We start from the raw sequence: 27058 nt of genomic DNA on the forward strand, positions 1-27058 counted from the left end.
TCATAGGTGTATTTATAACTCTGACAGGGGCTGAGCTCTCCTGTTGTGCTGGATTCTCTACAGACACAAGTCATGGAGCCAGGGACACTTATAGGGGTGGTATTCCAGTGTCTTTGACTTCTCAGATAGAACAGTGAGGTCATGTGGAATTATTTGTCTGAATCCACAGATGTCTCAATTGTCTGTGGAGGCTGGAACAATCACCTGAAAAATTCTCGTCCAAGTTTAGTTTGGATTTTGAATATTTTTAATCTTCCTATGCTGTTTTATTCTGAAATTTCAGGTTTGAAGTCACTTTTCCTGATAGTACCAGGGCTCACAAAGGAAATGTGATGTGGGACACCCCAGCCATTGCTTTTCTGGTGGGGAATTTGTTCTATAAACAGCTGTTCCTTTGAAATCTGTCAGCAATTAAAAAAACATCCAAATGATGTTTCACTGAGGGTTTTATAAAAGAATTTTGAACATAGAGCAAGCACAATTTTATTCTATCATACAATTTCATAAATAGCCTTTGAAGAATAACAAAACTCTTTAGGCTGCAACACTTAAATTTGGGAAGGAGTTTTGGCAGACTGGGTAAATTTAGGAAGCAAATCTTTCCATAGACTTGCATGTAAGTAATAAAACATTCATACACATGTGGGTTAACATGGCAGAGAGTAAAAAAAACAAAGTTCAGAGAAAGTTATTGATGTTGGTCATCAGAATGGGAGACTTTGGGTGAACTGATGCTCCTTCCATGCCACTCTGCCCTCTGCTTTGGACAGCACAGCTCTCCAAAGCATTTGCACAACTGTGGCATCATTCAGGTTTTGCTCCCAAAATGTGAGGGGTGAACAAAGCTGTAAGGAAGGTGCTGAGGAGACTCTGGCTGCAGGATTCAGCCCATGGATGGCTCAGCTGAGTGCTGAGGGTGGCTGAAGCAAATCTGTGGGTGGTTTCCTGGGTGAAGGGCTGGTTTGGGTTAACAGACCTGGCACACCCCTCTCCCCCCAGTACATGGGCTAAGGTGGAAAACACAGAGCAGCATCTGGAGGGCTGGAAAGAGGAAAAAGCAGGAGGGAAAGACAAGCAGCCTGCAGGGATTCAGCCACCCAGGACAACTGGATAAAAAGCTTTACACAAACTTTTGTAGTAAGAGGCAAGTCTGGTTTTAGAACTGGCAACAGGGTTGGGGAGATAAAGATGAAACATCATTTTTTTTATCTCATGGTGAGGAGATAAGGACAAGGTGAGCTGCTATTTTCAGAAGGAGAGCCCCAGTTTCTGGATCTGCTTCCCAGGGGTCACACGAGCACATTAGTCTCAAAGAGAAAGTGAATGATGTTTTCAGCTTCAGTAAAGAAGAAATGAGGAGGGATTCACTGGAGTGTGCAGGACTAGAACTGCAAGTTTGGAGACAGAAAATCTTGCTAATTACAGATCAGATTATTTATGAAGTGTGGGACTGCATCTTGCAGGAGCCACTCAGCTCTAATCCTAGAGAAATGCTTCCTGAGAGCCAGCAGCCTGGGAGATAAGCAGAGACAGATTCCAAGAGAGGAAGAACATGAGTTAACAGAGGAACCAAAAGGCAAACAGAAGCTGTCTGGGGTCATGAGCATCCTGGGTCTCAGTATGTGCTGGCCATCCCTGAGCTATGAGGCAAAGGTTGAGAGAGGAGTTTTGCCTCATTCCAAACCTTTAGTGACTGCAAGAACTAAAAGAAGAACAAGAAAAGAAGTGAAAAGGAAGAGACTTGCAGTGTGAAGTTTTCAGATCCAGACTCAATAAATCCATGAGAGAGGAGAGGACTGCCAACCACTTGGCTCTGTTCTCATGTACATTATTGAATCAACAACCTCTTCCCTGCCAACTGGACTGTCACCTGATAAGCAGAAAAAATCAGCTGGAGAAATATAATAAAACCATTCTGAGCACAGTGGGGAAATGCAGGGTAGTGATAAGAAGCCTCCAGAGCAGGGATGTTACCTTCTGGGTGCATGAGAGTTGCTGGCACAGAGCAGTGTCACCTCCAGCAGTGCAGGAGGAGGCGTGGACGTGGCTGCAGCACAACGCTGTGATATCCCCAGCTTAAGCACAGGACAATAGCCCTGTGTGGCTTATTTGGGGCACAAGGCTTTGTCAGGCCTTATTCTGCAGAGATGGATGGATTCAGAGAGAATTCTGTTTAGTCTTGATGGAGCCATTAAATAATGAACTGGCAAACTTTCACAGCAGACTCATTAATGCACCCATAAAAGCCAACATAGTCTGGATCAGCAACCACATAAAGGAAAGGAAAACCTTGAGGAAAAGTAAAGAGCAGCTTATCTCAGTGGAGGGACCACTGAGCCAAAGCTTTTCACTAGTATCAGTGCTTCAGGCCAGCTCATCTGCCCCAGCACAGCATTCTGCAGCTGGGAGACCAAGAGCAGCTGCTGGCACTCTCAGCCAGGCAGCAGCAACACCACAACCATTTCAGGGCTTTCTGAAAGATGAGCAGGGAAGAGCTGTGCCCAAAAGCCTGAAGACACATTTCCCACAGATTCAGAACCCCCCATCAGCTTCCTGCTTTAGTTTTTGGGATGGATGTATGAACCAGCTTCAGGTGAAGAGAGATTGAAAGATATATAGAATATCTTAGAATAATAAGACTGTAACAAATCAAAATGTATCAAAGCAGGGAGATTCTGGGTGCAACACAGACGACTGCAGTGACAAGTCAAAGACTAATTCTGCTCTGATTCAGCCCTACACTTGCCCTGTCCCTGGCCACCCCCGTGTCTCTTGGCTTCCCTCTGACATCCAGGTCTCTCCTGCAAGTCTGTTGAAGGTCCTGGCACATCTCACATGTTCTACTCGAGCAAGTGGCTTCAACAGCCACTCAAGAAGCCCCTCTGAGGAATATGAAATGTGTCTCTTCAGACCTCTCTGTTCCTGCCTCCTCAACAATGGCACATGACATTTACATTTTGGACAAGACCCTTTTTCTCTCATGCTGCCTCTAAATGTAACTGAAGATAAAAAGTCATTCTTCTGCGCTCCAACACACAAGGAACAATTTTTATCTACAGTGTGATGGTACAATACATCTCAGATATTAGCTAGTCCAAAAGATTATGTCTTTATGGTGGAGACCTACAAAAACATGCTCAAGTTGCAGCTCATTTTCAAAGGAATAAATATTAGAGATATTATTTTTATTTTTAAAGAAAACTGTATGTATGTTCCCTGGCAAAGGGAGAACCTGATCAGAAAGGAAATAGGGAAGTGACTCCCAGGGTTTACACAGGACCAAACCCAGAACTGTCTATGCAACCCAGCAGAGACTTCACCTTTCTCCTGATCTCCATTTAAATCAGAATGTTGTTGTTGTCTTTGAACTTCCCAAGTTCTTCAGTTTCTCTCAGGCCAGGGAAAGGGTGATATATTTGAGACACAGTTTATTCAGAGAAGCCCTAGAGATTGTGAGCCTTGGAAACAACACAGCAGGAAAAGGACCAGACCTTTGGAGACAGCCAAGTGTGGCATAACCCCATGGAACAGCACTGCCAGGCACCAGGGAGTCTGACAGGGAAGAAAGAATTTGGCAAAGGGGGAAAGTAGGCAAATAATGAATATACAGGTCTGGTAGGAAGGAAAGGAGCAAATTGAACTGAGAGGCTTCAGTGTATAGTGGGTAACAGGAGAGCTCTGGGGAGAGCTCAGCACATATTGGAAGTGTTGTCACAGACTGAGTGACCCTGCAAGGCAGCTGGCACCCTTGGTAGGACCCAATGGTAATGCTGGTTGAAAAGAAAGGAGCAGTGGCCAAGTTTCAGAGGCGTGGGTTCACAGAGTGCCTGCACCTGCAGCCTGCTATATTACATTCATTATATTACTGCCCCTGCAAGCACATCAGCAGATTAAATGCAGACCTTAGGTGTACTCTTGGCTCGTGCACTTCCAGGGAAATGCTCAGCATTACTTTAAAGACATTGCAATGTGTTGTAAGTACACAGCCTTGCTTTCATCATGCCTTCAACCACATCTTTTTCATAAAGAGTTTATTTCATTACTTGACTGACATCTAACACAATCCTTGTGACAGAAGGGGAGCAGGTTGTAAATGACTGTACTGACCATAATGACCTTGCTCCATTACCCCTCATTTGCACAGCCCTTCCTGTCACAGCTGTGATATTGCCAGGCTGGGACTTCACAGTCTCAATTTTCACTCTGAGCATGCCAAGATGGTTTTCAATACTGTGCTTTAATCAAGTTACATCCTTTAGCATGAGTGGAACCATTGCTTTAAAACCCTGGCCCAGTATACTTCAGGATTAAAGGGCCACCTCACCACTATTCTTCTAAAATAGGTTCACTCTGAACTGGGTCAAATGTTGGAGATCTCACTTCTGGAAAGCACATCTGAGCATCTGAGTTCTACCAGACACTGATAGTCCTTTGTATCCTTGATTACTTTGTTTGCTCTTTCCAGCATGCATTCCCTGCTGCATCAATGCTATGATGCTGGTTAAATTTGCTTCATCATTTGTCTATTAAATTAAAAGATCATCAAGGCATTAAAGTGTTACTTAGTAGCTGCTGTTTACACAGATTGGTCATTAAAGATTCCAAGCTCCATTTAGCTCAGAGCTTACAAAGCAACTCATTAAGCTAAGATTGTAAGGCCACCATTCTGCAAAACAACTACCATGTGCTCACCTACAATTAAATTCAGTGAGTTTTAGGCTCATCTTTTTGACTTTTGCCATTCTGTTCATTGAGCATTGCAACTGTTTCTGGTGGTTATCTGAAATTATACCTTTTCTGATGCCACAAAAAAATCACTTAAATATCATCAGTGTTGAAGGCTACTTTAGAAACAAAAGCCCCTCTAGCTGTACCATCAAAATTTATTTATGGTATTTGTATGTACAAGCTTCATAATTTAGAGTGGAACTCAGAGCATGGTCCATGTGCTGCCATTGGAGAGGAGCAGCCAAGAGACAACAACTGGGAGACACCTTGACCAAGGTGACTCAAGTGTTAACTTTCTGCAAGGCTGAAAGAATTAAACCCAGCCAGAGAACACCTGCATCACTCATTTATTATGTTATTCAATAGAGCTTTTTGTGTCGGCCTCTTTGTTTCTCTGTCTCCATTGATGCTATCGTAGATTAATTGGCACCACTGCAAATGTTCACAGCTGTCTACAAGATGTTGGTGAGTGCATCGTGTCAGTCAAGCATGCTATCACCAAGGAGATGACTCCAGTCTTCAGGAAGACTGTTCTGTAATGTGACCTAATAAAATAAAATCTTTCAGCAAGTGTTGGGAGAATATCCATCAGTCTTCAAGTTAAACCAAAAATGCTAGGCTTGTGCTGATGCTTTATTGTTTTTACAGTTAGGCATTGAAATTTTAATAAAGTGGTCAGGAGACAAATCATGCTAGATTATATAAGCAAGATTCCTATTTAACTTGGGATGTATAAAGCATGTCTCCAATCTGGCCAGAAAGGAGATGAGTTTGCTTGTTTTATTTATGTATGCACACTCACACAGGTGTGATTCCTAAGGATTATAAAGTAGTGTTATGTCTGGCAGGTAAGGTGATGATTATTCACTTAAACATTTCAGCCCAAGTGACACCGTGTAGTGCTTGAGTTCACTGCTGTGCTTTTGTACCTTGTAGAGGCTGAAGCTGCTGCCTACAGTCACTCAAGATTCAGACCTTTCGTGTATTTATATTTATATTTATTTACTGACCCAGTAAAATTACAACTCAAACTGGGACTGCCCCTGCTCATAAAGAAGTGCTGGGGAGGGGCAGCAGGGCCAGCAGACAATGCCACCCACCTGTAGCTCCTCAGTGCCCTTTGCTAGCCATCTCTAAGCAAGACTGAAGGCAGATAAAGGTGATTTCAATCTGTGATTAAGATGAGCTGTTATTTCCTCTGAGAGGAGAGATTAAGGAGACTAGCTCATGCGTGTGGTGGCTCTTTTTGGTTGGAAGGCCCTCTGTGAAAAGGGGTGAAAGAGGTACTCCTACTTTCCCAGGAGAAAATTCAGTCTAGGCTACCTCACACCTGTTTTTGCATGAAGACAGAAGGTTCAGCATGTGTGTGTTCACCCAAGGTAATGAATTTTTGTGTATATTTTAATGTAAAATGTTGGTGGAATTGGAATACTCAGCCTTATTTTGATTTTCTAAGGAACATTTGCAGAAAGTCTTGGTCTATGCTTTCTGAAAAATTGTGTTTGTCTTTTTGCTATTGGCCTTTTATAACAAAGGCAGTATAATACATCCTGCTTAATGTTATATTGACTTACTATACCAGACTGCCTGTTAAGTGCAGCTAGAATGGAGTCATTACACCCTCTATTAAAGTAGTAACCTTCAATTAGGTCTACAGAGACTTGTTTTTCAAATGGCAGAATGATTTACCTAAGAACACTAACCAGATTTATTTTGATTTAGTTCTGTTATCAGAAAGAACTTATCTACCCAGAGTAAAAGCATTTGACCACCTATGAGATTTTTAGTTTTTAAAGTCTAGCCTAAAATGCCTCATTTGTTCTGTGAGACCCATGTTTAAAAGCAAATTACAGGGTGATTATTGTAGTATTTTTCTAGAATGATGAGCATTATTTGAAATGACAGTGCATCTATGTCAAGTGTTGGTGCGCTCTCAGCGTTCCTATTTTTTTTTGAGAAATAAAGTAATAGAAAACCTAGGCAGTATGTGTATGTTGGGACTGTATGAAAGGGGAAAAGGAAATTGGTTCATCAAAACGATTTTACATTACAAGTCTGAAGAATGACTCCTTCAAAACAGTGGTTTCCTGAAGGCCATAAATCTTTCTGCTTTGGCAGACTGTCTTAATTGTTCCTACCTCTGAGCTGTTCATTCAAAGTATGTCCTCTTAATAACCTTCAGTTGCAATTTTTAGCCCTCAAAAGAGAGAGGTGTGCACTTGTGTCAGCAGCCTGTGCTCAGCAGAGGTGGCCACAGGTATTACCCTGGTGGTAGCCACAATTCACAAACCCAGGGCTGTTTGACAGCCCACCTGAGGAACCTGTGCTCAGGCACTGGGGTACCAGAAGCTCCGTGTGCACTAAAGATAAAGAGGTTTATGGGGCAGTTTCCAGAGGTGGTCTTCAAAAGAAATCAGGTGGTCTGGAACTGTGCCCTTCCCATTAGAACCGTGACTGTTGCAAAAGCAACTAAATCCCGATAACTTGTGTAGATGTTTCTGTGCTTTGCACAGGAAAAGTACTGCAGGGAGATGTTTTGATGGCTCAACTAGAGAAGAAGCAGAACTTGTGCTACAAAAGGCCTTCAGGAGCAGGACTGCAGGGCTATGTTTGTACCACAACAGGCAGCACAGTTGTCCCAAAAATGTGTGAAGGTATTTCAGAAGTCGCACGATTTCTTGGTTGTAAGGAAAAAGTTATTACCCTGCCTGCCTGGGCTCTCCTCTCCTGCAATCATGGTGCCAACGGTGTGTGTGGAGGGGTAGCCCTTTCCTTCTCTTTTAAAGAGATTGTTCCATCCTGTGGGTAGGGAAGCAGCTGAACATCTCACTCACCAAGGCTGTGGGCAGACAGGTGCCATCCCTTGGGTGATGTTCTTCTACTCTGCCCAGGAAGAAGGCCTGGAAGTGCCACTTGGATCATATTAACTTCCCCTTGTTCGTGCACTTCCATCCTTTTAAGCTCTTTTGAGAGAGTGCAATTTGCTGTCTTATTTTTCAATGTGTGAGAAATGCTGAAACCAGGTGTAGGCTCTGTAATGCACAATTCAAGTCAGCAGTTTATTATGGTGTAGCAGTTAAGGCAACAGGCTTGGCAAGGAGTTAAAGGAAAATTAAAATGAACAGAACCAAATAATGATATTTCAATATTCCAACGTTAGGCTGTAAACTACATACAGTTTACTAATACATGAGGTGAGAGAAAAATATTCCTCAGTATAGCTGGTGAATAATTATCAGTTAGGAGTGTTATAATTTCCACAGTAATACCAGGGACAGTATTTCACTAAAGTGAAATCAATCTCCTAGCAGAACAATGGTTTTGTCTCTTGTCTTCTGCAGTAGAAATGAAATGGAATAAATGGCTTAATACACACTGAACAACCATGTTCCAAGTTCAGACATTTGTACAGTTATCACATGTAATTATTGCTTATGGTATTCACTTTTCGGAAGGTCTTTTAGTGAGAGTTAATAAGTCCTCTAGTACTGACCTACTTAAAATCTTTGGTTTAGATTCTCAGCTGCCATGCAGCCGCTGGTGTGCCGTCTGAAATTCTACCTGCTTTCTTCACAGACCCTACAGACTAATAGCAGAAAGGTCCCAAATTCTCAATTACTTTGGCACTCCTTCTTGTGGTTTAAAGAGAAAGGGGTTGAGGAAGGCAGGGTATTTGGTGTTCTGAGCCTGTCTTCCTTTAGCATTGAAAGCAGGGGAGTTTGAGTCCCCTCCCCCTTGGGACTTCATTAATACTTCTCCCAGGTGAACTTAGCCCCATACAAGGGGTTCTTTGTATTTTGTCTAACCAGCTCTTTGTTCAGGCAGATATCCAGGGCAGTAGGGAAAAAGTCAATATTCTCTATTGAATCAGTGGCCTTTTCCTGCTATGTTTCAAAAGAGCATTTCAGAGACAAATTGGTTATAATTGGCAATAGAAATAAATTCATGGATGTATATGTGTGTGTCTGTTTATATATATATATCTAACAACAAGGAAAAAATACACTATTTACACTGAAAATTTTTCCTTGAAGAGGAAAACTAGACATGAGGGTTATTGTTTCATTAAAAAAAAAAAATACAACAAAAAACTCTCAAAGCACACCAAAAAAGCCTCAAGGGCTTTGCTGAGATAGATATGGGCCTTGCACAGCTGAGCAGTTGCAATTCTTATTTACAGTACATGGTAAGATGAAAATAGCCAGAAGTTGCCCTCATGCCCCTTGACCTGACACCAGCATTTTTGCTATGTGCATGTAGCTATGGATGAAGGGAGAAGTGCAGAACTCTCCTAATCCAGGCTCGTTTTCCAGAGGATAGACATTAATGGTGCATTTGGGAGCATCTCTACCCGTGAAGTGCTGCTGGCAGAATTCACTGCTTGTTCTGCAGGATGCCTGGGACTGCCCACAGCAGCTCTGCGTGCAGCAGGAGCTTTCCTGCTTCCCAGAACCACAGTGTGGAGGTTGTGTTTAAAGCCTCAAGTGGCTCTGTTCACATTTCCTCTTGCTGATACTTCTATAAAAATAATGTCCTTGTACTGGTAATAACTTCTGGAGAGAGACTGAAATCAGGCAGCTTTAATATGAGCTTCTCTTAAGGCTTGGTACTCTACCACACAAAGCTGTCTGATGCCATTGTGTCCCCATGAGTTCTGAGCATGGTTTAATAGAGTTATTCTCCCAATACAGAAGTGTGGCATTCAAGCGTGGGAGTCGCATCCAGTTTCACCAAAATATTTAAATGCCTAATTAATGACAGAAAAATAGTATGTTTTAGGCTGGAAGGGATCTTAAAAATTATCTTAAAGACTATTAAAGGGATGTAAGATTATAACTGGTAAGATTATCAGTTTCAACTCCCTTGAAGTGGACGGGGACATCTTCCACTGGAGCAGGTCTCTCAAAATCCTGTGCAGTTTGGCCTTGGTCACATCCAGGTATTGGATCCACAGCTTCTGGGGCAACCTGTATGACAGTGAATGCAGCAGTTTAATTATGAGACTAGCTGCCTAACTGCCAGACCAGATTTCTTTCTCTAAACCAATTTATAAGTGATTGTTTCACCATATGAGTGTTGCAATTAGGTTCTTTTTCCTCAAAGCAGAATAATTTCTAAATAAATTTGTTTTCCCCTGATAAACTTGTGTCATTTGAAGTAATGAAAGTGGAAGGAAGAAAAAAGTGGAATTGCTAGGCTAATTTTAATTTCTGAATTTGAATAGACTGAGCTCCTCCTGGGAAGACCCTCTACACTTGAGGATGGGAAACTTTTAAAATATGTTTTCCTTCCCCCCATGGAGAGAACATGCAACAACCTTCATAGACAACCATCACACTTTACTGTGCTAATCCAGCACTGAACTGAGACTCATCAGTGGCACGTCCTTTTCTAAAGAAAGGAGGAAAAATAAATTTTAAAAAGACCCAAACAAATTGCTTTTACATCATCTCACCAGAATGTAAACTAAAGTGAATCTTTGATGTTACATGCACAGATGTTGTAGCTGACATATCTCATGGCAGGCACCAAGCAAGAAGTGACAGAACGGCAGGAAGTTGAGGAGACCACAAACATCCAACGCTACAGGGATGGCCTGGAGCAGCAACCTACACAAACACAACAGTCTAACTTCATTGTTAATTAAAGCAGTGCTTTCCAGGGTACAGCAGAAAGTTGGTGCTGTACTTGGGATTCTGATTTTCAGCTGTGGTTGTTGATGCTAAAGAAAGATTTGGGAGCAGAAGTCAACGTGTAGGCACCTGCCAAAATAGAGATGCATTTATTGCACTCTGTATGCATGCAGTAAGTTGTGATATCTGGATGCTTGTTAAAGAGTTAACATATGACAGCTGTTTGCCCATGGATTAAACCATATTTTATCAGCTAGACAGATACTCCTATTTCATAAATTATTATGTTTCCGTTCTTGGAGTATCAGTGAGCAGGAAGGATGTCTTCCTCTTGTCACACAAATAAACTCTTGCAAAAATTATCTTAAAGGATATTTAAACTTCGTTATAGACTTCTGATTCCACATATTTTTTGCTCAATCTTAACACAGAATTTAATTCAGTTTAGTTAGTTCTTATAAATTCATATTTCAGGTCTGAGATTTGAATGTGCAGTGTTATAGAATAAACTGCATTGTAAAGGGGACAAAGTAGGGTACTACATAGAAATTTAAAGGGCAGTGTTGCATGAGAAATAAAAGAAACTGTGAATGTATGTATGGAGTAAATGCACCAAAAAGAGCTAACAAACTAATATTACCCAAAACCATTCCTATACAGGCTAGTAGAGCTTGGATTTTCTCTTGCTACAAAATGACTGCCTGTGTTTGCACAGACATCACATGAAAATATGTTTCACCTTCATGTTGTTCATTTAATTCCCCTTTTGAATTCTGAGTGGCTTTGGGAGCAGCAATTTGTACCATATCAGCAGCAGTGATCCATCCTCTGAGTGGCTTCTGGGGGCAATGCTTGAGCTTACCAGCTTAAAATTCTGTATTGCACTCACTGATGCAGAAAGCACCAGTGGAAAAGCCTGGCTGGAGCTAATTCATTTCAAATGCAATAATAATGCTCACAGGTAATTTTTAGTTTTCTCCTATTCTTCTCTCCATTGCCTCTTTGCTTCCCTGTGTACTGCTGTGATGAGATGCATAAAGAAAATCCAGTGCTGGAGCCATGCAAGGAGAAGTTGTTCTGGTTGATGCAGGGTTCGATTGAGAGCATCCATAACACTCCTGTCATTGTCCTGATTCTGCTCCTTTAGCTTTTGATGGGCTTGGTGTTGATAGTGGATTGTTCTGATTTCTCTGGATATTTTATTGAAAATTCAAGATGGTAGGAGAATGCCCAATGTATTTTGACTTAAATATTATGAAAATGTGTATAAAAAGATCTGTGCAATCTGTCATGAAATGTAGCACAATAGATGTTAAATTTTACCAGTTTATCACCAATATTAGTATCCCTGTGTGAGAGAATATGTTTTATACATGTACTGCTGGGCATGTTCCCAGTGGGGAGTTGGAAGGGACGTGCTCGGGACAATGCACTGTTTCTAATCAGCAATGCAACTGTTGGTGAATGGCAGCAGATTTATCATCTGAAATTATTCTCTTCAAGTAGTTTTTTATTGTAATACCAGGAAACTAGTCTCCTTTTTTTAAGTGATTTATTGAAATCATCTGGCTATACTCTACCTAATAAAATGTAGTCTATGGCTGCTGGACTTCCTGCAGGAAAGAAGAATTAATCAGATATGCACAGATGCTATAAAGTGGAATGGAAGTTCTATCAGTTGCTGTAGCATAATGGAAAATATGTAAGATCCAGGCTCAGTGGGTGTAAGAGGGTTTAAGCACAGGGCAGGTCACTGGAGCCATATCCATTTTCCCCAGCTGAAGATGGTGTGTTAGTGTTGCAGTTGCTTGTGTGCTCAGGACAAACTGAACAGGACCACTGGTGCAAATATTTTAGGAGTTATTTTACTTCCCTTTCAGTCAGCAAAAGCAATGTCTGGGAGCTGTTCTGGGTGGAAACCATTCCACATGAGGACCTGAACACGAACAGCACATTGTCTGCTGTTTATGCAGAGCCTCCTGCAAAGAAAATCTCAGCCATCAACGAGCTCATCAGTGATGTGCAGGTTGAGCCATCTGTGATGGTGGTGAGAGCTCTCTTTGTAAAGTCACTCATATAATTTAGGTCTTTATTAGGTAAAAACCTTGCTTCTTGTTTGCTCCTGCATATGCTGTTGCAGTTGTCTCGTGCTGTAATATTTAACAGCTCACTAATCATGCACTAAGTGACGTGGCTAATACAGACCCTGTGTGCTTATCCAAGGGCAAATCTCTACTGTTTTGATTTTAGAGAGGGTTTTTTTTCTCCTGAAATTTGTTCTTCTGTCTCTAACAGAAAAGAGACCTGGTTAAAATGCCTTAATTTTCTCTAAGAGAACTTCTTTTCAATGAATAAATAGGAAAGTCAGTAAAATACATTTGTCAATATTTTTATGCAGATTATTTCTTTCTTTACCCCCTGATGAGAGCTGAGGAAAAACTGTTTGTTTTTCCAAACGCCAGCAAGTTCATTTTTAAAAATGTGGGCTTGATCTGTCTGAACATTCTCCTCTCCCTGTTACCTGGTGGCTCCAGTGAAAATTCTTGCAAGAAGGAAAGAAATCAATAAGGAGACCAAAATGATGAAGACTGTTTGACCATGAGGAGACCAGGCTGCAAGGCAGACTGATATGGGAAAATGTAGTGTCTGGCAGCAAGATAACAGGACTTGTGGTGTCTGTGGCTAGATTGGTTTTGATGAATGACCAGCTTGGTTGTGTTGCCTCTGACTCACTTCTTAGTTATCTGAGAAGCCTGAGGTCCCAGGTAAACTGAGCTTGCTCTTTTACCTTCAACAGTTTTCTTTCTCCTGCTGTGAATTCATGTCTGGAAAGAGCTTCAGATATCTCTGTCCAGGCTAAAACTTTGGTTTGCAAGACTTGTTTATAGCAAAAGTATATTTTTCATTGAAATAAAATAACTTCCAGAAGTCTTTTGAAGAAAAAAAGAAATGTTTCTTGCCATGCATTGTTTGGAATATGATTGATATACTAAGTCTTAATTCTACACTAGAATCCTTATGTCAGTCCCTTTCTCATGGGTTGAGAATATATTAATTCTGGAGACAACGTTGTAGATTTCATGATGCAGTTGACTCTTGTAGCATGTAGATTATATGGGATTTGAGCTGTTAAGTGGCTGGTCTGGGAAGTGGCATGGCAGAAGAGGTTGGTCCCTCAGGCAGGAGAGATATCCTTTTGTTGAAGGTGGGTCTGACTTTAAACATGCAGAAGTCTAGTGAGCCCTCAGGATGATGATGTGGAATTGCTTGTAGCTGAGCTTCTTCTTTCTTTCAGTTTTTGTTCATTAGTTCCAGCTCCCACATTGTTTTGGGTTTTTTGGGGTTTTTTTTTTTGTTTGTTTGTTTGTTTGTTTTTGCCTGAAAAGCTCCTGTTATACTACTGCAAAGTTCAGTGTGAGTGGCTTCAGAAAGCAATGCCTGTCTGGTCCCAAGTCAGACAGGGATGTAAGGAAGCAGTAGTAGTAAATCTGAGATCCTAGGTACAATTGCTGTCCTTGCTACTCTTTTAATTGTTGGTGCATGCAGGTCCAACAAAAATGTACCATACAGCCAAGTAATATCCTGCATCATGCTTTCAACCATTGAATCCAATACCTGAAAACTGTTGGTGTTTCATTGTTTCTCTTGGGAATTATACAGCAAAGTGTTCTCCACTGGAATACCTCGAATAAGTTGGTGAATAGAACTGCTCTGAGGAGGCAGTCACCATCCTCAGGGTGAGCTGCCCTGCAGAGTGGTGGAGCTGCTGCCTGGGGCACAACGACCAGAAGGTTCTGGGCTGGCCTCCATGCAGCTGGATCTGCTCCAGTCCCCTCCTCCCCTTCAAGGGAACAGGGACTTTTAGGGGGATGCCATGTATGGGGCAAAATCAGCTGGCAGTGAACAGATCCCATCCCTCTGCTGCTCTGGGAACCTGTGTTACACAAAGGTGGTGAAGAATCACCTTTGCTTCCTCTGCCTGAGTTTTGCACCACCCTGACCTTCTCCTCTGCCCCAGCTTTACTTCATGAGCTTGTTTTGTTCTCTTTGACATTTTCCCAAGTACATTTTAATTGATTCTGCCGCCTTCTCTTCTTCAGTCTCCTGGCTACTGTTCATCTATTCTTCATGTACAAACAGAAATAAACAGTGGAAAAGTGGTACAACTCCAGGTCAGAGCTCAGTTAATGCCTTCACTTCATCTTCAAAGGCTTCAGCTGTCTGGACAAGGAGCTGCTAGTCATGCTTACCTTGAGATGCCTTTGGCACCAAGGCACACATTTTTGTCTACTGGCCAGGATTCTAGGTTTTCACCCTTGGGTTCAAAGGCAGGGATGTTACCTCCAGAGCTACTCACCACTTGTAAATTATTTAAAATGAATAATTTTTCTCTCTGTGCAAGATCTTTGTTGCTAGAATGAAATAATCAACTTTGTCTGGGTTTATTCTCTCGTCCAAAAAGAAAGTAGTTGTCTGGGTGTTGTATGCACATTTGGTGGGAGGCAATCCTCTTTGTTGTTTCAAAGGGGTAATTGCAATCATGGCTTATAAATCATTGGGGAGGTATAGGACTGTCCCCTCTTAATGCAGCCTTTTACATATGAGTGATTATTTACTGATGATGGTGTAGCAGTATCTGAACGTAGCATTTGGATTTCATATTGCTCTGATCCTGGATTTGCCTCTCTGAGGCTGCCAGGGAAGTATGTGGGAACTAACCTCTAACAGAGGCCCTGCAATTGTTGGTTTTTACTCCTTAATCCCATTCCCAAACTGTGGTATTGTTAAGGCAAAGTTTACTACCTGAACTACCTCAACAGGACAGAGGACAGCTGTGCTGGAGTGAAATTTAATCTGGGGAAGGATATTTCAGTCGGTTTGTTTAAGTGACAGTGACATTGTGAGGGCAGTCATGAGGTTGTAGCCAAAATACAGTGGCTTAAGAGCTGTATTAATAGACCCATAATTACTAATGACATTTTAAGGATTAGACACAGTATCCCTCAAGTTTGAGCTTGAGATCTGGGAGCAAGCTGGCAGAGATTGGCTCTTGTTGTGAAGTATCTGCAACTGTTAAGAGTATAATAAAAGGGTTGACTCTGCAATGCTAAATGATGCTTGCTTACACAAAGGAGGTAGGACCAAGGGAAAAGCTGAAGTTTTGTTTGCAATACTTCCTTCCTTTACAAACAGAGGAAGCAGTGGCTTTGGAACTAAAAAGCTTAGTGCAACAACAATGCTACCTACATTTTTGGCTGGGAAAATAATGTATTGCTCCCTGTGAAATTTGCAGAGAAGGCAACTTTGTGCCAGGCTGTTAAACTCACCAGCTACAGGGCTGTGGGTTCCCACTGAGTAGTTCTTACCTCTGCCCATTAGGCTCATGTTCCCATCCCTTGCTCCTAATCTATTTGGCTATGAAAGTCTCTTTGGCTAAAATTCTTCTGCATTACACTGAATAATTTTAAAAAGGATGAAAGGAATTCTGGAGTGTATTGGTTAGAATACTTACCTGAAAGTGGTGATACTGGGATCCAGGCCAGTAGGAATTACATTGTATGGTTTAAATGCAGAATAAATATGTAGTTTAGGCTGTAGGTTAGATCCTGCTGTGATATCAAGGTAACCATGTGCTTTGGTACATTTATGTATCTAAATAGATGTTTATCTATCTAAATCTGGTATGGTCCTAGTGAGAATCTTCCAAAGGATCCAGGGCATTTGAAACACCAGCTGTATATGGGCATTTTTACATATTTTCTTTACCTTTGCACGTCTGTATTTTTCTTCAAGTTGTGTGTAAACCAGGAAGGAAAAATTTCCATAGGAAGAGGTAGTACATTCAACCTTACCTATACTAAAAAAACAACAACAACAACAAAAACCTGTTATAGTGCAGATAATTTTTGCATCTTTCTAGATGTCAGGAAGAGAGCAGGGGAGTATACACTCTAAAAGCACCTGTTAGGTGTATATTACAGTGAGAATGCAATGTTCAAACAATTCTGTCAGTTTTGTTGTATATCCAGCTACCCTGGCTCTTCAGAAATTGTTGCAAATTAAAGTGAGCTGGTAATTATCCTCCAAGTATCCCTCAGTGCTCCAAGTAGCACTGGAACAGGCCTTGCTGGCTCACACACAGCCTTGTGCCTCCCCACATGATTCCATCAGCTGGGCTTTGTTGTCGTGGTACATCTCCATGTGTCAGTAAATACTGGAAACAGATAAATCTTTCCTTAAAATACATAGCAAGCATGAGAGAAATGGAACTGGACAAGAAATTCATAAGCTATTATTGTAACTTTTCATATTCACTGAGTTAGAGGCTAGAACAAAGGAAAGGTGTGTTGGGATACATCAAGATCGTTGTTATGATGCAACCACAGCTCATCAACTAATTCTGATCTATCAAGTAATGTTCTTCACAGAATCACACTGTTTTTACTCTTTTTTCCTCTTTTTTCCTCTTTTCTGTCTCCAATTTTGTCACTTTACCAAGGGGGGAACCTTGCTCTTGTGCCCAGTACGCCTCCTGCTAATGGCCCAGCTCTGCTACCTCGGCCTTCTGGTTTGGGGTGAAGGTTTCTCTGAAGATGGGCTCCAACAGAGTCAGGCGTGAGTACCTCATCTCCTACTCCCCTGGCTTGGGGTGATATTCCTGTGGCTGGATTAGAAAATTCACTAGTGTACCTAATGATGCCTAAAAGAGAGCTTTTGGGACACATTGCATCTTCCAAAATTGGTTTATTTTCATGTGTGACTGGAAGGGAACCAAGTTCCTCTCAAAAAAGCACGGCAGAACAAAATCCCACTTAACCTCCTAGGAAAGATTTAGCTCCTTGACTTTAAGCAGAAAAAATGAAAGCTTTATATAAATACATCCTGAACTTCACTCAAACTTTTTTGCCATTTAAAATTATCTCTAAGCTTTCAATTACAGAATTTGATGTTATAAGCGTGGTAGAGCCACACAGCACATACTTGGAAGCAATTTGCAGTGCTGAGAATCTAATAAAGGTAGCTGACAAGATAATTGCCAAATTATAGGAATGCACTGCCACCACTCGCACACAAATGCTCTTTAATTATTTTTTGGCATCCGAGGAAAGAAAGAGGAATGCAGAGTTAACAGGCAACATGTAATCCATCTGTGTTTGTTTTGGGGCATCCTGGATTTGTGGAGGACACCAAAATGAGATGTTGTCTGGAGTACAATGACCTTTGTGTGCAGGAGAAAAATTGCCACTTGCTAGATCAACAGTGTAAAACAAGAGAGTTGCTTGTCTTTGGATTATGACCTGGTCACCTAAAGCATGTGGGAAAAATGCGTTCAGATAAAGGCTACAAAATTGTTAACACTTTGAATTGCATTTAGATTACAGAGCTTTATACAACTAGCAGTCTCTGTGTTATTGAAAACCTTATCAGCTGCCATTCAGTCAATGCACTCACTAATAAAGTGCTTCATGGAATTTGTGCATGTGTTTGTGCCTGGTGTTTGTCCAGCCACATCTTGGGGATTTCCTTCTGAGGCATCCATTTTATCCTAATCCCAGCCAACAATAGCCATTTTATTCCATTATTGTCTATCACACAGTAATGAAAGAAATTATTTCCATGCTATTGTTACTATTGTTTGTGTATACATCACAGATGAAAATAGGAAAATATTTCTTGTTAAGACAGTCATCTGTAGCATTATTCAGCCACTTGTCTGTTGTGATTTCTTGATCCATTTAGAAAATGACATCAAATTACAATGATATGGAACTCTCTAATAGCATCATTGTCTGATTTCATTTTTTCAGTTTTCTTTTAATTAAGTCAGGAGTCTATTCTATGAGGGGTGAATGATCTTCATTTACAATACCCCATTCAAAGCTTGCTGCTTCAGATAGTAGAAACAAAAGCCTTAATGAAAACTGACATAATCTAGAATAGGAAATCTTGGTCAGACATTTCTTATGGATAAGACAGATAAACAGATCATTCTTCTTGTGAAATACAGCTCCCTGGCAGCACAAAATACCAGGATTATGTGAGCATACACCTCTCATCGATTGTGTTCAGCATCCCCAAAATACTCTGTGGAAGCAAATGTGAAACCCTGATTTGGAGGTTTGGTTCTGCAGAAGCCCTGGACAGGCTGAAGAGTCAGTGTCAGGATTCAGCATTGTCACTTTGGTGTGCTAGGGAAGGAAATGCAGCAATAGCAGTGGGAAGGCATGGAGAGGAGCCTGGAGGAGAGGGAGTTATTGTTGTGACTGTGCCATGGACTCACCCAGAGCACGTTTTCCTTATCTGTAAGGAAAGGTTGAGAGCCTGAACACATGGAGATACCTGGCACAGCCTTGTTGGATATTTTCTCATACCAGACACAACCAAGTTCTCGGGGAGAATAAAAGAGGGAACCCTCTCCAATAGTTACACAGAGCAGGGAAGTGATGACAGGTAGTAGATATCAGCTCAATGAGAGTTGGTTGGAAATCCTTTCCTTTCAGAATCCAAAAGCTTGGACAGCTTCACAGCCCAAATTATTAGTCTAGGTTTCCGAATAGAATCTTCCAAGAAAAATAAAGGCTTGTCCTGAGGTGTTATTTGAAAACCCTGGTTTTGTCTTGTAGGGATGGAAATGTTCTTGGAAAAAACTTCTGGGTGGGGATTATTGTTCAACACCAGTCAAAAGGCTGCACCTCTTTTTTTTTTTTTTTTCCCACCTTCAGGATTTTTTGTTTTTTGTGTCTTCAGAACTTCTTGTTTTTTGCAGCAGTCCAAAGAAATCACTTCTTTAGTCACCAGGGTCATGCTCTTTAGAGACATGAAGAATTTGGGATGGACAAAAAAAATGGTAGGATTTCGTGTTGCTGCAATACCTGGAAGAAAATTAAAACCTGATCAGAGGATTTGTGTTCACCACTCCAGCAGCTGGCAACTCCTGGAGCCAGCACAGCCTTCATGCTGTCTGCTACCAACCTGCTGTCCCTGGGACAAGCTCCCAGCAGCTGCCCTCACTGGGCATGTAGATCCACTGCTTTTGGCTAGCTGAGTGAGATATTCCTATCCCACAGAGGCTGACTTGGTGTGGGTACAACAGCACTGGAGTGAAACAGCTGGATCAGAGTGCTCAGGGGACAAGGTTCCACTCAGCCTTGTCCCAGGTGACGTTAGCACAACCAAGAGGCTCCACACAAGGAAGGTCTCAATGAAAATGCAATTGTTTCGGCTAGTAATATTTCTTTTTGAAGTTTTGGATCTTGCAAGCAGGTCTTCTCTTTGTTGTCTGAGTCAGGCCTGTGGTTACAGCTGTGGACATCACATCTGTTCTCGTTAGTTACTCATGCTCAGCCCTGTCTCTGATCTGACCTTCCTGGTTCAAGCACATGGTGCAATTGCAAGTTAATTGGCAACCAAGGTGATTTTCCTGGATAGGAATTTTGAGACCAGCTTCCTACTTGGTTTTTTTATTTCCTACTCAAATCAAATTTTCACTGCCAGTGTTGGCATAAATGTGAAATCTTCCTCCACGTGTTTGTCAAAACCAGGGCAAAGCCTACAGCTCTCAAAGTAGCATACATCTTCGGGGGGATGCTGAAAGGATATCTTCAAAAATCTAAAAAAAGTCTAATTTTCAAATTTATGTGTCTCCATATTTCTCTATATTTCAAATATCTCCAGCACAGAATAGTTCATCCTTACATTAACTTTTTCTGCTCAAAAATGCATATATGAAGTGTATAAGCTGGTTTTCCAAAAGTATTGATCCTTCAGAGTACTTAAACGTGCGCATTCCATGGGCACCAATACATAATGAACAATATGAATGCAGAAGCTTTACCAGAACATGGGTACAGAAGTGGTCTTGTCTTTGCAGGTTCATCAGACTGACCTGTACTTTGATTGATGGGGAACACTAAAAACATGTTATCACCCTTATAAAGAACTCAGTCCTATTCATTTTCTTTATTTATCTATATTTTTAGTCAATCAAAAGCTGAGGAAAACAAACATCCTCAGTGAGCAGAAATCTCTGGGGGGTAGGAACATACAAAAAAAAAACTTCATTCACTTTAAAGATCACTTATTTTTGTCCAGACAGGATTTCTACTTTCAGAAATCCTCCAAGCATATTTTCATTCATGCTTTGAATAATCTATACTTGTAACCAAATTTTGTTTGAATTTTTCTTCCTCTTTTTAAATAAGAAATAGGGTAAAATCAACAGAGCATGTTTGCACTCAGCAATTTTGTCTATCACTAGTTTTAAACAACTTTCCAATTATAAATTATTTCTCATTATGTTTTTTCTTATCTAGTGGCATCTCTGAATAAGGATTCACCTCTGTGCAGTTAAGAATGTAAAAACAGTTTAATGAGACCTAAATAGGTGCTTAAAACTAAGGGTGTAAGCAAAGGTTTCTCTCAGATGTAAACGACTGGAAGTGCACGCTGCTGTTGTTTTCTGAAGGGTCTTGTCTGAGCCATTTTATTCCAACACTGAGGTGGTTCTGAGGTCTGTAAAGTCCCTGGTGCACATAAAGTTAACCTTGGATAAGTGGTTGTGGCATCTGGGTTTGGGTTTCAAGAATATATTTTGTAAATGTAAATATTGTCTCTCATTAGTATGCTCCAATATTTGCTTACAATGTTGTTTGTGTGAATTTCCTAGCAGAGAGATTTGCTAACAAATTATAGCTGGAGAACAGCAAAACTGAAGCCAACTTGTCTGCAGGATAAAAAATAAAAGTACACAAGGTACTACAGACAGCAGCCACTCAGTTTTCAGTGGGAGCATTTTCATTTCAACACATTTGTAATTAAAAAAAACCCATCACAGGGGCACAATAAGAGCTGGGCAGGGGTCTCTCCTTGTCTTCAAGATAAGAGCAAATATGAAGATTCCCTTACTCTCAATATTTATTTTGCTATTTACCATAAATGATACTTTCAGTAGTTGTACTTCTAGCAGGTAGTGTAATAAGTGATAAAAGCTGTGTCTTAACTATTTTTGTTTTGCTGTAACTAATTGACATAAATATTTATGCTGTAGTTATCAGTAAAATATATTTTTCTCTAAGTACCAATAACAAACCAATCCTTTAATTATGATATAGAACATCTGGTGGCTTTCACAGAAACATTTCCTTTTTACAGATAACTCAGAGAACAGAACAGTGCTATTTTCACTTGGACCCTTTCAAAGAAACAGGAAAAAAGGAAGGGAGTTTAAATACTGTATTCTACATGCACATTAACTCCCACATTGTTTTCTGTCCAGGATTATAAACAATATTCATTTGAAAGGCTTTAGATTTATTCCTATTTTAAATACTGTAGGGAATGATTAAAGATATTGAGCATTAATCTTGTGAAGATACATCAGAGGCACTTCCAGCCTGTGCCCTGCAAGCTAAATCCTGTGCAGGCACCAAAGTCTGTAACTTTTCTGCTGCTCCCAGATCATCTGGTAAAACTTTCATCAAATACTCAGCCCTTTTTGATGTCTGCCTATGTGGTACTTGTCAAGAGCTGGAGAGACAGATTGGTGCTGGATAACTACTGTTTGGACCCGAAAGGCATTTAATATCTGTGTTACAATCCCTAGAAACTGCTCAGGGATTCTTTACCAGTAGTTAATGAATGTGCTTTAGTGGTGAGAACAAAATGAAGTCAGAGTGAGCTGAGATCTTCCTAATGGTTTGTAAATCCTAAATACAAGATGGATTCTGCTCTTAACTTCATCCAGCAGTTTATAAGTTGATATGAGAATGAGGATGATAGGAAGATACGGCTTAAGGTCAGCTGCTGTCTCATGGCTTTTGAGAAGGAGCAGACTCAAATTCAAAGCATCTGTTGCAAAACTAAACTAATTCTAGTTGAAATTTATTTCTAGAAAAGTTGTCCGTTGGGACATTCCTACAGTAAGCAGAATATTTATTTCTGCTGTGAGACATAATTGCATCTGCTGTGTGTTTTTGATTTCTGAACGTCTGGGGGCAAAATCTCAGTTGCTCTAAATGGGTAAAGCTGTTCTCCCTGCTTTTGTTATGGAAAATTCTGCTTGAGATATCAAGCTGTGGGAAAGTTGTTTTGATTTGGTTTTTGGTAAGGAGATGACTTTGGATAGGTTCATTTTTTGGTGGGTTTTGCGTCTTTTTTCTTGTGAAGATAGGGTCAAACTACAAGTAGAATACTTGCAGAAATGTTGTTCTCTTGTGTCTGGTAAAAAACCTAATTTAAATAGTTTCCTTAATTTAAGAAAAAAAAATCAACTGTTCTAGTAAAAGTTCTTGTTTTGCTCAAGTTTTTATTTCCTATGAGCACAATAATATATCATTAACAACATAAATATTTTCATTCAAAATGGTGCCACTTCTCCTAGTTAGGAGTATGAAACTTCATCCTTTCATCCTTCTCTGTGGGCCAGGTTCCAAGGCTGAACTGACATCTATCCAGAGGAACATAAACTCTTCCTCTGGCTGGTGTCCAGTGACAGAGATTTGGGGCTTGGGAGGTCTTTTGAGGGTGTTTTGGAGTTTTGTGTTCTTGGATTTGTGGGTTTGTTCATTGGTTGGTTTTTTTTAAAGTGAAAATATTTTATTTTTAACATCTCTGGCTTTGATGTGTTTTTAAACAAATTCCACAGCAAGGTTTTCTTTTGCTCAGTAATCATTTTGCCCTTGTGAGAGTTTTATATATCATCTCCCAAAACATCTCCCCAAAGCTTCTCCAGAGTCATTTATTGCATGTTGAAGGTTTTTATGGAAAGAGGGGCATGCAGGCAGAGGAGGTGCACATCCCTTTATGTACCCCATTGCTGATGTCCCATGCTCTGTGGATCTCAACATGAGATTCATTAGATACCTTTATAATATCATCATTTTAGTACAGAGGTTTGGGGTTTTTTTCAGGATTTTCAGCTGCTGGTTCTTAGCTCTTTGTCTAGATACTCTGTGCATTAAATAATTAATGTGGTTTGGACATCTATTCAGGAGAAGGCTCTAACTTCAACTTCTAAAATTTTAGTTTGTGTATGAGAAATTTTTTTCCCACTAGTTTTATTTTGGACTATTAGCCATAGCTGCATCTGGGCCAAGATTTTTCATGGAGCATCAAGAATTTACTGAGTACATATGTTCATTCTGTTTTTCTTCCTTGAGAGTACCTTTCTCCTGCAATCCAACCTGGAAAAGAAAATTACCACTGAAACAGCCTTGACACTTTGCATGACACTTCCTATCCTTCATGTGCTTCTTCTCTTGGGTTTTTCAGGAAACCACTGGGGCATCATAAAAAAGTGCAAATAAAATGCAAGTTTACAGTTATACCACTCATGGATAAAAATCAAAATTTAAAACAAATAAGTGTAAATATTGGACATGTGGCAGAAACAGAACAGATTAGCACTTAGCTGATATGCAGAAATATTTCCTGCTTTATTAGCATTGATATCATGTGCTAGTCAGTGTTTTAGGAACTTGAAAACAAATTTCTAATCACAGAGGGTCAAAACTGGTAGCAGGGTGCTCAAAAGTCTTGCTTTGCATTGTGGACCTGCTACATGTTGATTTTTAGGCTTTTTTTTTTAACCAGACAAACTCAAAAATTTCAGCTTTTAGCAGAAGATGGGTGACCAGGAAGAATAGTCCTCAGGTCCCTGATCTTTCTGACTTCATCCTCCAAAACCTTGTACTTTCCTACTAAGTTCCCCAGGAAATGCAGCTTTGCAACAGACCCAGTTTTATTATTAATACTATTTAAGATTGCCCAGCTTGAAGCAGATTTTCCAGCAAGGGTGAAGGGCTCCAGCTGCTTGAGTCTTTTAAGCAGCCTTAAACTTGACAACCAAAAATCATGTAAGGCAATTTATGTATCACACCTGAAACTCTGGGCTGTCGTTTAGTTATATGAATTCTCACCAGATTCTTGTTTCTCTTGAAGCTGTGCATGCCAACAGCAGAGGGACAGAAACTCTGCTAATAGTCCTGCATAGCCATTTTTCTGGGTGCTCACACTGTGGGGTTTGCACAGCTCTTGGTTGTCATCTGCTCTCTCTTTCCTAAGTAAAAACTGTGCAAGTTTCTCTGCCTGATTTATCTTAGTGTTAGCAGAAAGGAGGTTGCTGTAGAATGTGGACGTGAAGCAAAAGTTTTCATGAGTTTGGGTTTTATCTTAGTTGGCTGAAGTGAACTAGAGTTGGTAGAAGTGGAATTACCTTTAAAATTAAGAGTATCACTTTTTCTGTAGCTATTGTCTGTATTCTCTTTGCCCTGGATCTTCAGTGTTTTGGCTCCCAGTCATTGAGTGTGACTGACCACGGACAGAGATGGACAGGTCAGAATCACCAGAGTAGTTTTATCTTCTCCTCTGACTGATTGCCAGGCAGGACACAGATGTTTTCAGGTTCTCCTGCTTGTTGATATCAGGACATCAGGTTGTAGTTTATTGCCTGAGGCAAATTCTCCTCATGTGCAGGATTGCAAATGTTACACAAGCATTGCATATGATAGAATGTAAGAATGTGATAGATGAAGTAGAATAAGTGAGTGCACTTTGCAGAGTTCATATTTGGTATTCAGCTTGCAGCAAGAATAAGAAATTGAATTTTTTAGCCCACTATTTTTTGAGGACTACCACTAACAGTGATAAAAATGACAAGACCACATGTGCACTTAAGGCAAAAAAAAATAAAAGCATGAAATAATCCATAGATTTAATTTTCATGCTCTTGCAGTCTCTAAGGACGTACATGACTGACAACTTTAATAGCAAAAATCTGGATCTGAGGGTCTTTCTTCACTGACCCAGCAAACCTTTGCCAAGTCATGATGGCTGCCTGATGCACAGCCTGAGTGTCAGCTGAAGAAAGAGAAACACCTGGGACTCAAGAGCTGAAAAAGACATTTTAAAAGGAAATACAAGATTAAGTGGAAGAAGGTGAGAGGCAAAGAGCAAAGACTGGAGTAGCTAAAACTAATGGTATGGACATTGCTGGAGATGTTCCTGCTTCATGCATCATAGGGATCTCCAGCCTTGGTTTTGTCACTGGCAACACTATGCTGCTGTGATATTACTAGTTTGAGAGTGGATCTTCTCTAAACGTCCATCATGGGGCAATGCTCTGGGCAATGGGCAGCTCCCTTCCTCTGAACAGAGTATCAGCTACACCTGGGTGTAAGAGAGGTGAAGGATGCACCAGGGAGCAGTGAGCTGCAAGGAGAGGCTCTGCTACCAACTGGGAATGCCACAGAGCTCATCTGCAGATGTGAGCTCCTATTTAATGTGATTTCCAGCAAATCTTTAATCGAGCTCATGACCAGCCTTCTTATGTCACTTTTATCTGGATCTCTCCCATCTCACCCCATAAAAAGTGGCTTTTATGAAGATGTGGAGTAGCCTACTGCACAAATGACACATCACCTCCTGAAATCTAATAGAGCTGTCATCCTTGTGCTGCTGCTGTATCTGTTAAAGCCATCAGCTGAACATCTGTCCCTCTGTATTTTATACATTACACACCACTGCCAACTGCCTCCACCCAGCTAGGTTGCCGGAAACACTGCATTTTAAATGCTTTTAGAGTGGGAGGAAAGAGGGAGTGTTTTTTTTCATTTTTCAGTCAGCTGCATCTGATAAAAGAACACTTTGTAGTGCTGGGTAACCCCAAACATTTAAATGCTGGTTTGCAAGCCATGCTGCAGTATTGTAAAAAGGACTGGAGCTCTTCAAAACTCATTCGATTGGAATCACACTGGACCCAAATTTGGCAAGAAAACTACCTAATTTCAGTGCTGAAATCTGTAACAAACTGGAAGTAATTCTCCATTAGCATGGAGTTCATATAAATCAAGGCTTCTGCTTCCAAAACTGAATTACCCACAACAGCACAAGCTATTGTTGCTTTTAGGAGCAGACATCCAAACCCAAGCATGTCCAGTTCCAGGTGCTCAATGCTGTAATGGGGGCCAAGATTCTTTGAGATATTTGAATAAGTTAAACAGAATGTTGAGCTTTCCTGGAAAAACTGGTCTCCTTTTGGAAGGGATTTTAACCCTTTTGAAAAAAATCTGGTTTTTCTGACTATGAATATTTTTAGAAAAATTCTAGATTTCCATATAAATACTCTAGTTTTCTGGCAGGATCTTTGTATTTGGCTTGATGATGCCCACAGGAAAGAGCTGCACTGGACCAGCAGCAGAAGGCTGGAGACAGCAGTGATGAAACAGAGGGAGAAGGAGCAGACTGCAGGGCATGGCTAGAGGAGCTTCCTTGGCAAGTCCCTCTTCCCACACACAGTTGGGTAACACAGTTTCATCACATGCACCTCAAACAGAATTTGATCTCCTTGTAAAGAGTGAGGAGCTGAGCAGATTGCTATTAAAATCAACCAGATTTCGTAGAATTAACTGTAGGGTGGCAAACGTGATATAGCAAACTGCTATTTCTTTTTTTACCCTTGTTTTAATTCTTTTTTGCCTAAACAGCAGCAGGTGTTCTGGGCTGCCCTGTCAGCATTTCCAGATGGGTCAGAAACTAAATCAGCTACCAAATATGGATGCAGAGTAATTAATTACTCCTGCAGTACTTCTCTCTCTTTGCTGATACTGCATTTATTTTCATTTTAGGCTGGGTGGCAGTTCCCAAGGCAATGTCTGATTTTGTTTGCAACTTGGTGTAGTGAAAAGAACATAATTTGCTAT

At 40.7% G+C, this 27058-nt stretch overlaps 1 long non-coding RNA gene across 5 annotated transcripts in view; it reads left to right on the plus strand.

The window, feature by feature from the left end:
• Nucleotides 1–27058, plus strand: part of LOC110482230 (uncharacterized) — a 177546-nt gene that overhangs the window by 120318 nt on the left and 30170 nt on the right. For all 5 annotated transcript variants that reach the window (XR_014958051.1, XR_014958053.1, XR_014958052.1 and 2 more), the window contains one exon: nucleotides 16861–16976. This is a non-coding gene — a long non-coding RNA (uncharacterized LOC110482230). The remainder of the gene's footprint in view (nucleotides 1–16860; nucleotides 16977–27058) is intronic.

Source organism: Lonchura striata, chromosome 12, assembly GCF_050655825.1.
Source record: "Lonchura striata isolate lonStrDom1 chromosome 12, ASM5065582v1, whole genome shotgun sequence".
Classification (NCBI taxonomy): domain Eukaryota; kingdom Metazoa; phylum Chordata; class Aves; order Passeriformes; family Estrildidae; genus Lonchura; species Lonchura striata.